A 14,814-nucleotide genomic window follows, 5' to 3' on the forward strand; every position below is an offset into this window, starting at 1 on the left:
TATTTCGAGATGACAAGGAGGGATAAGCAAAGAATAGGTATAGTTTATATTACCATAATTGTCTGTAAATTTGGTTTTAGTTTTGCTTACGTGTATACGCATCGAACCAAATCTAATTTCCCGACCAGCAGTTGAAACAAAGAAATGCATACATATTTACAAAATAGATGAAAATTTCAAGATAATGTAACAATTTGATCAACGCATTAGGTGGCCACAAATTTGTATTATATTAACCACGAACTAAACGTTTGCAACGAAGACTTGAAATCGTATCAAAATTGTTGCTAATCGAATTTGGCGACTTACCAGGCAAATTAGCTCTGATTTAAAGTCCTCTTCCGACACAAATAAAACCTCCTTCTACAAAAAAAAAAAAACGTTTCTCCAGCCACGACCGGACACTTTCCACCATCGCTACGTAATCCTCGTAGGAATAACGAAGTTGAGGAAGAACAAAGGGCAAACATTTCGATAACTCGTATAGACAGCGCGAAATCTGAAAAGAAAGGAAGAAGGACGCTGCGAGTTGTCGGTGTTCGAAATTCTTCTCTTGAGTTTGTCCCGGCGAATGCGAAATTAAGACGACGACGTCGACGACGACGCAGAAGTTGGCGCGGCGAGTGTCCAATGTTTAGAGAAAGGTCTACTTACTTTTCAGACGTTGAGACAACAAGAGAGCTCGATATCGATTTTGACGAGGAACGGATAAAAAAAGAAACGCGAGGGAAGAGAAGCAAAGAGGAAGAGAGGACGAGCAAGAAGAGGAACATAATGGTCCATTCTTCGGCAAGCTGCGGCGCTAGAACGAAGGGAAACATCGCGACGAGGCAGCGAACGTCTTGAAAGTCCCGTGGCAGGGATCCTTTTAGGGAATTACGAAGTTATCGGTAAAGTTCCCAAAAGGGGGACACGCCTCGCGGCATTACATTTAATAACGTTCGATAAACGCTCCTCTTTCCTCGTTTTTCTCTTTTTTCCTTCTCCTCTCTTCCGCTTTTCCATCCTCCTTTTCCTTTCTCCTTTATTCGCCTTCCCTACCGTCCCTCTTCAACTTAAGCGTCGTCTACGATTCAAGCATCGCGATCCTTAAACCTTTCTTACCCGTGTCACGTTAAAACGATCGATTAGCCTACCCGCGCGGTATTATTTACCCGATGTGAATCGCCTGTCAGCCATTGAGAAACTAATACTACACCTCCGAGTGGTGTTTTATCAGCTTTGAGATCGAGCAACTTGAAAGATCGAATGGAAGAATTCGTATGATTCTGTCACGTTGTTGATCTTTGATAGAGACGAGGTCGATAGGAAATTGCGCACGGTAAATTTAATTATTACGAGGTTCAACCACTTTAATATTAAAAATAACTGACAAATAGAATGTCCACAGACGCGACGAGAAGAATTTTTAATCGATACTCGCGCGTATTAATCATTACATGGTAACTTCTGTACTACACATTTCTTACCACGTTGGTAATAGTCGTTTATTTTATACTATTGTCTAAAAGGAAACCAATAACGACTTCAAGTTGGTTTTATGAAAGTTCACATCGAGCAACTTGAAAGACTATCGGCGTGGATTTTTATACAGTACGATCTGAGTAATAACAAATTAACGTGACAGAAGATATCGTGAAACCAAATCCATTTCCAAGCTGTAGATCAGAAATAAAATAAAATAGTAACGATGGTAAGATCACAGAATTTCATTTCGACTAAATTGTCTTTTTCATGCGTGACATTTAACGATACACGAGTCCGATTTAAACGACAGTGTACGGTCCACGGTGATATCCAGAAGCAGCAACGGAACATTCTACGTGCACGGTATTTCCCAGCGAGCTGATACAATTTTGTCCGTAGACACGACGCGCAAAGAGTCAAATGTCTCGAGTCGACGCGAAATCGATGCTGGCCGATAGCGTCTGCTACACGACAGTCAGTCGGTAAGACGTTGCCCATAAGATGCTCGAGAGATGTTAGGCTCGGTGGCCGGTTGCCAAGCAGACACAATCCGCTGCTATAAATACTGGCGGACACCAGCGGCGTGTCCCACCCTGGCCCCATCGTACCATTCCATTCCGTTCCGCGCGACTACCCCCGTCCTCCAACTTTTTCGTCCAGGGTGCATTCCGCGCTTCGTTAACACGGGCAAAACGCTCGGCTCGCTCTGGCGCGCCGGATTCGCGCGGTACCCGCCCGGAATTCCTCGCTGGACCAAGCTGCTAATTTCGATGCGCGCGAACTAACGCGAAGTAGAGCGAGATGTGAAGATAGAAATCAGGATTTTACGGGTGCAGCGAGGTTGCAAGCGTGAATTTAGAACGAGACAGCTGGGATTGACACGAAGATTCGGCTAATTTCCACGTTATTATTACGAGCATGAAATATGTCGAGAGGTTAGCTATTCGTTACGGTTTGGTCGCTAGCGGTAATGACACGCGTTTATTGGTCTTTTCTTTTCCTTTAGGTATCTTTAGCGCAGTATCTTGCATCTAATAATTTATTTTGCCGATCTTATGACGCTTCCAACGTGTTCTTTCGTCCTTCCTCGAGGTACGATAGATTCCATCGTATTTACGTTTGCTAGAATTAGGAGGAACATGTTGAAATTCCATTGTCCTTATCAACTTTTAGCATTTTAGTAATTACGTAATTATCGAGATTGAAGATCGAAACGTAACGCTATGTATGTTATCGAACGAGATAGTTTTCAAAAGACGTTCTGAAATTTCTACAACTTCAATGTGAAATTTTGTTGGTAATAAAGATGGGCTATAGAGGTACATGAAATAATTAGATCCAAGCATAGTTGTCAAGATCCTTGTCTCTTCCGGTAACGTCAAATTTCTAGCCATAACTGTGGCTATTAACAGATAATCCTTTGAACCTACGGCTAGGCGATATTATCTTTTAGAATTCGTCGTTGGTTCCCGGTGAAGCCGGATTTAAGGCGTGATGCATGGAGCAGATATTACTTTTCAGAGCCTCATCGTAGGTCCGATAACTCCCTTAAACTATGTTCCAGCCAAGAATATATGTGGACGATATTACTTCTGAGAATGTTGCAGACCTCTCTACCCCGACCGATATATATCTCTGATACGTTCTGACCAGATCTGTTACTTTTATTTCTGCCATTAAGAAAATGAAATCGCAACTTGAAAACCGAGACACAATAACTTCCGGCTAAACTATTTCAAAATAAAATTTGTCAAGCCGCTCGAATCGACCCGAGAAACAACTGGAACGTTCTATAAACATTCCTCTCTCTAATTAAAAAGCTAGTCTTAAAACGTAATAAGAAAAAGAAGATGTAATGTAAATTTGTATAAATTCATTGCAATTACGTACAATTTCCTTGCAATTAAATTCCCCCGTACAAAATTTTACTGTAGCCCCTAAATTCTAATACGAGTCATTTAAAAATTCCCCGATACTTCGAACTCTACAACATGCACAGGCTCGCGGATTAGCTCCAACTCATTTAGACAATTTTTACGAATATGCATATTTTCCATACGATGCTCAAGTATCGTCACTATACTGTCACAGTTCGGAACCAATCTGAAAATATATACATAGAAAATACAAGACATCTAGTACAAGCATATATATGCTCGTAGAGATCACAAAAGTCAATTACATTAATAAACCTCGATATCACACTAATTTTTACTAAACAAATATCTGTAAATGTCGATAAAAACAGCTTACAATTTCTACGTACGTTTCCAGGTTGATCCCTGGTTGATTTTATCAACAAGCTCGTCACTCAAGCGTCAAGTCTCGTTACAGTGTCAATGAGATTTCAAAAGCCTCATAGAACACATACGGCATACAATACGCAAATGTTTTCTACGCTAACGATAAGCGTACGAGCTACATTGGTGAACCAGTGCACGTGCACAAGTCTATGATGAAAACCGCAACAAGAACGATTAATCAGCCAAAGAGAAACACGACATGGAGAGACCGGATGCTAAGGAAACAACTGCAAGTCGGAACTCCGTCGGATGTTGCCGGACGATTAGGGGATTCATCAAATTGACGGGGACGATCCTGCGACGGATACACACAGTCGTCCGTTCATGACGTACAACCGAAGCAGGTCGTTTATCCAGGCCGCTCCGTAGCCTGTAGGGATGAATCATAGTCAACTCTGATCGGCAACCGTTCGCGAGCTCGACCTGGCTTTTATTAGACCGGCTGACACCGAGGATCACTGCTAAACTAGGACCGCGACGAACAATGGCTTGCACGTTGAGAGCCGACTGCACGAAAATAACCCACGACCACCGACGTTTCCTGCCTCGTTCTATGCTGTGAACAAGTGTAAAGACTAAAAAGGAAATGGCCGATCGAACGTGGAACGACACGGCTACGAAAGGGAAAGTGCAAAGATGAAGAAGAAGAAGAAGAAGATGGCGCAGGACCTAAACGCGTTGAAGACGAGTCGATACACTTGCGGCGGAAAACAGACTGAGAGTTGAGAGAGATTAGAAGAGTTTTTCAGAGAATTAGAGACAGATTCGAAAATTGTTCGAGAAGGTTGTGAGAGATTCCAAGATTTTTGGAAAGCTTGAGAGAGGAGAGAAAGAATGTTTGAGGGGAAGTCAAGAGGGATTCGAAGATCTTTTGAGAGACTTAAAAACAGATTAAAAGTTTAGGAGGAAATAGTAGATTCTTGAAGAGAATTAAAGACAGGTTCGGGAGTTGGTTAAAAAGGTTGAGAGAAATTCGAGGATTTTGAAGACAATTGAGAAATCTTTTGAGAAAGTTACAGATGAAATCGATGATTTCTAATGAAGGTTGGCAGGAATTCAAAAATTTTTGTAGGAAGTTAGAAATAGATTTGATAACTGTTTGAAAAGGTTGAGAGAGATTCGAGGATTTTCGAAAAGGTTGAAAGACGCTCAAAGTCTTTTAAAGAATGTGGTAAGGGATCCGAAGATCCTTTAAGAAACTTGAAAATAGATTCAAAGACTTTTAAAGAGGAATGAACGGAATCCGAAGATTTTTGAAAAAGGTTGATACAGATTTGAAGACTTTTCGGTATTATTTGTAAGGTTTGATGGATGAGAGCGTGCTGGAAATGTATCTTGTTTAGATTTTCAACCTCCACTCCGAGATGGGATTTCCAGACGGCGATGGGTCGATGGTAGGGTAGCTTAGAGATGCGTTTAGAATTTCGTGGACGCATATCTCTGGCATTGGAAACGTTCAATTTTGTATCGGTAGTGAAATAAGGATGGAAAATAGATCATAAGATAGATTCGTTCGAAAATAACATTCACGATTTCTCGTTCGATCCTCAAACTTATTTAAATTACGATTAAGTAATTCATCCTCCTGGAAGAATTCACAGATGACAATCCTGAGAACGAATCTTCACCAACTGATCTACTGGAAACGTCAACTTTTCCAAAAATACTCTAAGACTTTTGCTCGATATTACACATACCAAAAGGAAACTTGTCCACTAACGTTGATTAAATTCATACATGAACTCATGGTCCTCGAAGAATTCAAAAGTGATAATCGGAAGAACGAGTCGTTTCTAATCGACCCAGCGAAAATGGCAACTTTCGAATACTCTAGGACTTTTGCTCGATATTATACATTCTAAAAGGAACATTATCCGCTAACGTTTATTAAATTCGTACATGAACTCATCGTCCTCGAAGAATTGAAAGGCGATAACCGTAAGGAAGAGCCTCTTCCAATTGACCTAGTGAAAATGGCAATTTTCGTAGAGACACGAGTATTATTACTTACTACGTATTAAGGGAGGGTCGGCGGAAGTCGATGAGATTGAAGGTATTGTGCACGATGGAAGTGCGCGTGACCTACCGTAATGTTCCGTGGAGAACCGAAGAATTCGCCGAGAGAGTAGGAAATGACGTGGAAAGAAAGTCGATGAAAGCCGTGAAAATGCCAGGTGATTCGGTCAATGGCCACTTTTCATAGGGCAACACAGGAAATTGCCAATTGGTATGTACATAATACGAACGCACGGATAAATCGTTGCCACGGTTAGACGAAAATGTTCATCCCTTGGAATATTTTCAAACAGAATTCAACAAGATCGTTTCGAATTTGGTACTCGGTGTCTATGATAGCGTCTACCTACGATCAAAATTAGAATAAGCTTGAAAACAAACAGAAAACAGAGAGGCTGAGATCGAAATAAAATCGCTGGTCGAAGAATATCATCCCCTTCGAGTTTTAAAGTAGAATTTTGTTCGGTCTCGAAATAACTGTAGGTTTATGTCTTTTATATTTTGAAGAAAATTGTTATAAAATTCAGTGTATTAACTGGAAGACATTTCCAGACATTTTTATGTAAGTAAGAAACCTTTATTTGCTTGCAAGTAGAAAAATAGTTCTAATTAAACAGAAACGTTTATCCTTCTCCAAAAAAAAAAAAAAAAAATAAAGTTGTGACAAGCAGATTCCCCGGAAATGTTAGGGGTCAGGGGTAGATAGAACGACGGTATCGACGAGGTTCTATTTGAGCAGAAGGATACGGAGGGGAGGTGGGAAAGTTTGTGAAACGATGTTTTTCTTAAAGTTGACAAAAGATGACGAGCACCGATAAAAATAATTTGGAAAACGTATTCCACGTAGAACTAAACTGTGAACACTGAGCAGTGTATACGTAATTTTTTCTTCCTCTCAGTTTTCCTCTTATTTCTAATAAAATAAGATAACTACATAAAAATCACAATAACTCCTTCTCTTCTATATTTACCCTGCTTTCAATTCCTCAAACAGCGCTAATTAAAAGGATATTTCCAACTTGTCTACTTCACCCTTCTATATCTGTTCAGAAGTATACGATCCTCCAGAATTTGTATTAATCGAACGTGAAATAACAATTGCGATCGAACTGCTACGACAAAGTTACAACGTTAATGTAAAAAATTAACCCAAAACAGAAAAGAAATTATTTAAAAGTTAAAAGTTCGATAAATAACCTTTAACTACAGGAGTTAACAGTTTCGTTCGACCTCTGTTTTGAACAATTAACTGCGGCCGTACCTCACGCCGGCATTTAAGGGGTTAAAACCAGGCTAACAGACCATCAACGACCCGGCAAAGAAGCTAAAGAATTCGCGAACGAGGTTAATATTAACCACCGACGTAAATCCAGCATTGTTTCGCGGAACGAGAGCCTCGGAAACACGTGAAAAACGAGAAGTCGCCGTTTATCAGGGGCAGAAGGGTAAGCGATACTCGTTTAAATCGCAACGTAAACGACACGGTATTATTTACGAAAGGGATGAAGCCGCATTTCAGACGACGTTTTTCAACCCTAGACGCCAGATATTTCGTTGCTGAAGCGGAGACAACGTTAACGTTTTACCCGTCCTTTTTACTCCTCGTCTTTTTCCTTTCCTCTTTTCCTATCGATTATCGTTACCCCATAGAGGATTCCGCGAAGCTTAGCGGCGGGGCGAGAGCATCCGCTTGTAGCTTTCACTTCGCGCACCCTGTCCCTGGGATTAGTTCTGGCTTTAATGTCCGACGACAAGGGATTTCAAAGGTAATTGAATCGAGTACAGCGATTCGTCGCGTCTTTAAAGCCGCGGGACAGATCGTCCTCCAAAGTTCACCGAAGATTATGCAAAATATGTATCATTGATCTTCATCAGTGATGAGATTCTATCGCGTTTCAATTGTGGCAGTTTCATTCGAACAATGGGGCTAGGAATTTTTTGTTTCGACTTTGGCAATTTTATCTGGATTTTTTTTGTAGATTTATTTTTGTTTTCTTTTATCTTTTTCTTTTTTTTTTTTGCTTGATTCTTATGTGCATCGTAAGGGATGAGAAAGGATTGTAAATTTCCAATGTTAAAAAGATACTCGATACATCAAACATATATCATACTATTCGTGAAGAAAAACGAGAAAGCTTTAATCGACGTAAATTCTAGAACGAATAGTCTTTACGTAAAAATGTTTCCTCTTTACGAAATTAATTTGAGCGTAATAAATAACGTGTTCCGATAAACGCGTATCATAGCTTCCATTCTTTCTTGCGTCTCGTTTCTTTTTTCCTGTTTACGAAACTGGTGAAGCGATTAGGAATTGTGAATTGATTTAAGCGTGACGAACGATACAGCGAATTCTAACAATGTACATCGTAATTTCTATTTTCTTTTTGTCTTGCTAATCACAATTTTAACTCTTCGATTCCTATAATTATTGATTTAGTATCACTACCTACTGTCTAAATTCCTCGTAATTACCTAATGCTTGGTTCTACTACATGCTAAAGAGCATTTTCCTCAACAAACATCGCGATATAATGCAAATGATTACCTTATTACGTTCATGCTACACAGTATACAATCTATTACGCAATCAGATTTAGTTAGGGTGCTCCTACTTCGGTAACAGAATGCATAATAATTCTGAACGTTTCGTTTGTCTTGAATGGAGCTTCGCGAAAGTAACATCGACTTCTGTGACGTTTTAATTTGAAATTTAATTTCGAATGCTCGATAATAACCTGGAGGATTGCCGTCGTCCCAAATGGAAAAACACGAAGAAACTGGCAATCACGGATTCGCGACAGAGTTTGAACAAACTTTAGTGTATTGAACTTACCAGCATACTGCAGCCTCTTCGCTAACTCAAATACGCAAATAGAGTTGTACTTGAGAGACCTGGATTCGGCAAAGTAATTAACCCAGTCAATCAATTTTAGCACCGTGCGTCGCTATCATCTTCCACTTTAAGCTATTCCCTCGTCAATCTGAAAAACAATATAATATATTAATACAATATAACGCGTATAGATATCGTAATTGAATCGTGGATATTCATAGAAATTCTTCGTATATTTATGAACATAATTACAAAAAAGCAACTGTGATAGACGATTGCTTTACTTGCTGTATATTATAGCAAGTAATACAGTTTCGATACTTTGTACGTTTTTGTATGCTTCGTACGTTCTGCGGGTTTTTGCGATCCTTCAAATTTTCAATAAATAAGGATAAATTAAAGATTACGCGGTCTGATAATATAACAGTGATATGTGATGATAGTATATGTGATAATATTGATAATCAAATTGCCGATTGTTACGCATATTTATATTCTTATGAACGCACTTAATGAAATAGAATTTCAATGGAAATCTGTTTACTTATTATTATTATCAGAATTCGACTAGCTGTGAGGTACACGTAATATAAAGTTGGAAGAGAAAGAAAGAGATGGATAGCAAAGGTATACTATTGGACATTGTGGAAAGTCTCAGGAGGAATTATAGAGTGATAGAGTACACGTCCAGTCTCGTGTGGATCTTTTTCTCACATATAGACACGAGACTTAAACGAGAAAAGTAGAATAGGACAGAACACAGCTTTTAAAAATAGACAACATTTTAAAGCATCAGTTAGAAATAAATTATACTTAGTTCTCTCTTACAACGGAACAAATTTTCGTAGATATAAATTTCATCGTCTAAAATGTAGCCTGAAATTTTTAAAAGATGTCAACGACAGTGGAAATAAGATGGTAGCAGTTTGAATTGAAAAGAAATCATCGTGATCTAAAGAAATCAGCTTTCAACATTACTAAAACCTCGAACAACTGACATATCAACAGAAATCCTACGTTACATCATATTACCGATTGAAGATACTATGAAGAATAATCTTCCAAAAGTTGGTGGCAGCAAAAGCCAAGTTGCGAAGAAGACGCTTGGCGAAGAAACAAAGGATTCTTATAAAAATCAAAGCCGCTTTCCAGCTGGTAAGGTACAGCAAAAAACGATGATAATTGTCTCAGTGATTAGGTCTTTCACGTACGACTCGAAGAACTTCAGTACAAACTTGAAGTCGCATTTGAAACTTTCAAAAAACTACAGTTTCTTTTCGCTACCCTTAACCCTACGTAAACGTGACAAATATTTTCTACAGCCGCTTCACGATAGCATTTCGTTCCGATGAATCGACCCTGTTTTCATGCCTAACGCTTTAAGAAACTTAAGAACGAAGGATGAAGGATCGAGCTTATCGGAATAAGATGACCACGGTGAGTTCGAGTGCCTTTGAATTGGAGTGCACGGCCCAGCACATACGTTATCCGGTTAATTCTTTCTGGCTGGCTCGGCGAACAGAACCGGAAGCGATGTCTCTCTTTTCGTGTCAGATGGCCCGTGCTCGTTGGGCATAGCCGATTCGGCGGGTTTCGCTGTTTTGATCTGCCATGTGGAAGGATCCGATCGCTATGAAACGAGCATCGGCATACAGCTACGCGAGCCGAACCTGTAATCGGATGGTTGAGGATCGTGTCCCACCGTGTGTGCGACGGTGCCAAAGGTAACCGCTCGTGAACATAATGAACGATATTTCGGACCTGTTTGCCCGAGCCCTTCTTCTTTTCGTTCTAGCGTTCGATCACCACCACCACAACCACCACCAACAGCACGGGGGATGGAAGAAAAAACCTACAGCGTAAATGAAGCGTCGACGTGTGACCGGAGAACTGGAAGATTATCGACCCGAGATTCGTACGCTCGCAAAGTGGATTTTCATTCGCTTAATCGCAAAACGCCGACAGCCAACGGTTACCGTGTCGTGTCAAGCCTTTTCTCATAGATCAAAATATGATGAAATTTCCAATTTATTTTTAAGATGAAAATTTGGGAAACTTGTCACGTTATTTAAAAGTTTTTTGTCTAATAGGCGTATCCACTGAATTGGGCAACAAATTCGTTCACATTTAGAAGCGAAGAGTGCTTGTGGGATGCCATAATTGAAAAATTTTGACTCTTTATCGGGAAATGTTCTAGGAACCGATGAGAATACTGTAGTATAAAGTTCACGTGTAATTTCACTTGCGAGATAATTATTAACAATACTAGAAGATGGAGCAACATCTCCTCTATGGAGGAAAATGTAAGTATCGATAAACATTAGTTAATTCCTTTTTTACTCTTGTCTACGCTATTTATCTAAAAGGAAGGAAGATCGAGCTTTCTTTAGATAAATTTCTACAGAAAGAACCTTCCTTTTCCATAAATTTAGACTATGTTTCCTTCTCCTCCCGTGAAGCTTGTTTCTTAACTCTTGCGGTGTTTTCTACGAGCACTTTTCGATCACGTTGTAATAAATTAATTAAGGAATGCAAACATTTCGATTTTTTAATGGAAGATTTATAGAAAAGTAGGGCAAATGAGTTAACCCTTCAGAAATTAAATACACTTGACGTATTCGGTTAAGTAGGCGTAAATGAAATTACCAGTGACCTAATGTACGTAGAGCGTATAAAGTAATCGAAAAATAATTATTGTGAAAGCACCATAAAGTGTTAGCCTTGTTGCTTGTGTAACATAATTTCCATAATTTATATACAGTGACAGTATTCCAAATACATATAAAAATAGATGATAGCTACAATTACGTATCTTCTTCTCTGCTGGAAATACCACTCCGTTTCAATCTTTTGCTTTTGCATTTCATGATATGCACATGATTGGCCTATGACCCATTGATAAACGATATACATTGATGTAGAAAGTCCCGTAGAATGAATCAATTACATCTTTAACAAGTTGAAACCGGCGTGATGATGACCCACTACCTTTTTCTTACCATCAGGCTCTTTTTCATCCACCAATGATTCACGTCGTTCATATTTGCAGTTTTAATTTGTAAAAATGTAATTTAACGAAAATGTTATTGGAAAAGACGCGTACGAAAAAGCGTGCCGGCTGGAACGTGTTAACTTGCTGTCGATAAACTGGATATATCGATAAATATCGTAGAATTTTTTTAAACTTGTTGCACAGAAATGTGACAAAGCAGATTCTATATATAAACGATACGATATGTTTGTTTAGCTAATGTAAAAAAGATACGTTTGCCTATAAAGAAATAAACTAATGAAAGGCTGGAAATAAATAAACGAAAAAACTGTTTTACAGGGAAAATAAATGTTATTGCAACTGCAAAAATTCCAACAATGAAAAAGGGGAAGAAAATGGATTTATTCAGGATCAACGACTGGAAATCTGATCTGCAATTTAACTGCCCCTTGACCAGACGTGCGAATCTATCGAGTTGATTTCGATTAAACACTCTTGAGCCTGACGATAATACATACGCCGGTGGAACTCGACGGCGGCAATTTTATTAATTAATTTCATCGCATCATCGCGCGTAACGAAGCATTATACGCTTGCGAAACTTCGTTATGCGTCATTCCGAATATTATTCAAATTTACACGAATAATATCGATAACGCGTGCCTGGTGATATTTCGAAAATATTTAACTAGCAGCACGAAATACGCGTGATTTTTCGCGTAAACGTTTCGTGTTTCCCAACGAAAATGAAAAATATTTAGTCGTCCGATCGGCCGATCGAACCCAATGAGAAATGTGTAATAGAATTTGATCGAATATTTCTTGTTTCATAGACATAGATCGACTCTGCTGATTATTTAAATGCCTTTAATTGCCTGTTTCCCTTCGATCAACCGTATCTATTTATTTTTTCAAGATATAAAACATCTCGTGTAAAATCGTTAACACTTATTCTTTCTTTCGTTGTCATAAATGTCGTGATCGCTAAAGCGCAGATGTTCGTGTGTTTATGAAAAATATCAACGTGCGTGTATATTAATATGCAAAGATACACGCACGAAGCTAGCACAATAAAATACTCGTTTCGTTATACAGAATGGAACGATCTCGCAGATCTCACGCCCACAGTTCCATCACGCCACTCGCCAACGATCTGGCAATCGACGTGACTCAAAACAACAACGAACCAACAAATCTGCATTTATATTCCATTGCTCTACTTGTTTTCATAAAAGTGCAAATTTATACAAGTATCGTCACTCTGCTTACTAATCACCACACCTTAAACTTTCTCGATAGAATTTTAATTAGAGAACTGTGTAGGCCGCGCATGATCATGTGCTCTCTGACCCTTAATCTTGCAGAAATACGACACGTACCTCTGCCCAAATATTTACGCGCGCCACTCTACCTTCGATCGTTTCTCCTTCTCTTTTTAAAAGACCAAATAATTTTCCAAAATTCGTAACACTCCGACTAACATCCTGAAAGATCCTCTACATCGGGTCTACTGACTTACCATATCCTTTATCTGTGAAATATAATCTTGAAATTAAAATAGGAAGAAATATAACCGGCAGATGTACCAGTACTTCTGAACGTACAAGTATAGGATTCGGCTATTCAAGTACGATTTCACTATCTTCTGATACAAAACTAGGCTAGGCGAAAGGAAGACACCCCCGGCGAGTACTGTTAATTTCTCGACGAGCCAATACGTCGTGCAGGCTCGTCGACTCGACGACGACGTTGCTCCAAATAAATCCATCGAGGCACAGTTGGGCAGCAACGGGAGGGAGGGAGGGAGGGAGGAGAATTTCACGCGACGTGGAGGTAGGTCATGCTGTAAAAACGTAACGGCTACATAATTCGCAAGCCTGCGGGACTTCCAATCGTCTACACTTCAAAGGGAAGCTTGTCATGTACACGGCACACGAGCGGTTCGAGGCCACCTTCGCACGCACGAATAGTCAGGTGGTAACCGAGCGCAAACGTTTATTTTTAGTGCAATTTGTCGCTCGAACGATGCCATAAAGCGAGCCCTAACGGCGTGTGTGTTACCGGCTTATAGAAATTTTCACGTGTTTGTACCCACGACTAAACGCCAGTCGCGTCGTTAAATGTGTCGCACGATATGTGGAAAAAGCTTGTCCCGCTCTATAATCCGCCACGTTCTTGCCTTTCCTATCAACTGCCTACAGACCAACGCCATTTTCACTCGGTTTAAGGCATTTCCATTTCGTCGTCACTCTCGTGGATAGTCGTATTAGAAAGCTTGCAACGATGTACAACGCTCTTAGTATTCGTATTTTTATTTACATAACGTTTATATACGCTGATAAATTGGGCTCGAGTTAATGTCAAAATTCGTATTGTTTAATGGTATTAGGTCGTCCGAAAAGTTTCTTTCGTTTTATAAGGAAATAATGGACCCACAATATTTTCCGTTTTATATTATTTTATCGAATTACGTATGATCCATTTTATTCTATCAAAATAAAGATCACAACGTTCGACAGATTAGGTTTCACGTTTGTATAAAGATGCATTTGTAGAAGTTGTAAAAGTCTGTAAAAGAAAGACACTTTTCGGAAAACCTAATAGTTTCGCAAGACTGTACAGGCTGAATGAGAGAAACGATTGATATTGGGAAAATGAAACGTGGGACTTGGTGAGAAAGGGTGTGTACGAGAAGTAGCTTTTTTAGCCACCGTAAGTACACAGGGATCCGGTTATGCCAATCACGGATAACGTTATGAATGGTCATGGTTATTGTCTTCATAATCAATCGGTTGCAAAACATATCTATATTGACAGTTGATTGAAAATAATCCACCTACTGTAATCAAGTTTCGGCTGTTGGAATTTACAAATGGTAAGAGATCTTAGCACATTCGTACTAAAAATGCGACTTTCCTTCGAAATTTACCCTTAACGCAAGCACACCACTTGTCTTTTACACGAGTGCGTGGCAAGAATTCTCAGAAGATACGGAAATAGACGGGCGCACATTTATCTTTTCAAAGCATATCGTTACGGCGACATAAACGGGGACATCGATGTATGTTGCTGGAAGGTTGGAAAAGAAGACTATGCGAGTTATATTCAGGAGCTAACGACAGGAGCAAACAAGCGACAAAGTTTCTCAAATAAATTCTATGTTGTCTTCAAAGCCAGTTGTTTATAAGAAATAAAACAGTTAT

General features: G+C 39.3%; 1 long non-coding RNA gene across 1 annotated transcript in view; it reads right to left on the minus strand.

Annotated features, from left to right (window-relative positions):
* The window catches only part of LOC138184458 (uncharacterized), a 43,509-nt gene that overhangs the window by 17,638 nt on the left and 11,057 nt on the right, over nt 1–14,814 (minus strand). The window contains exon 2 of the long non-coding RNA XR_011174319.1: nt 8,620–8,767. This is a non-coding gene — a long non-coding RNA (uncharacterized LOC138184458). The remainder of the gene's footprint in view (nt 1–8,619; nt 8,768–14,814) is intronic.

This window comes from Bombus flavifrons, chromosome 10 (genome assembly GCF_040668555.2).
Source record: "Bombus flavifrons isolate JBK064 chromosome 10, iyBomFlav1_principal, whole genome shotgun sequence".
Classification (NCBI taxonomy): domain Eukaryota; kingdom Metazoa; phylum Arthropoda; class Insecta; order Hymenoptera; family Apidae; genus Bombus; species Bombus flavifrons.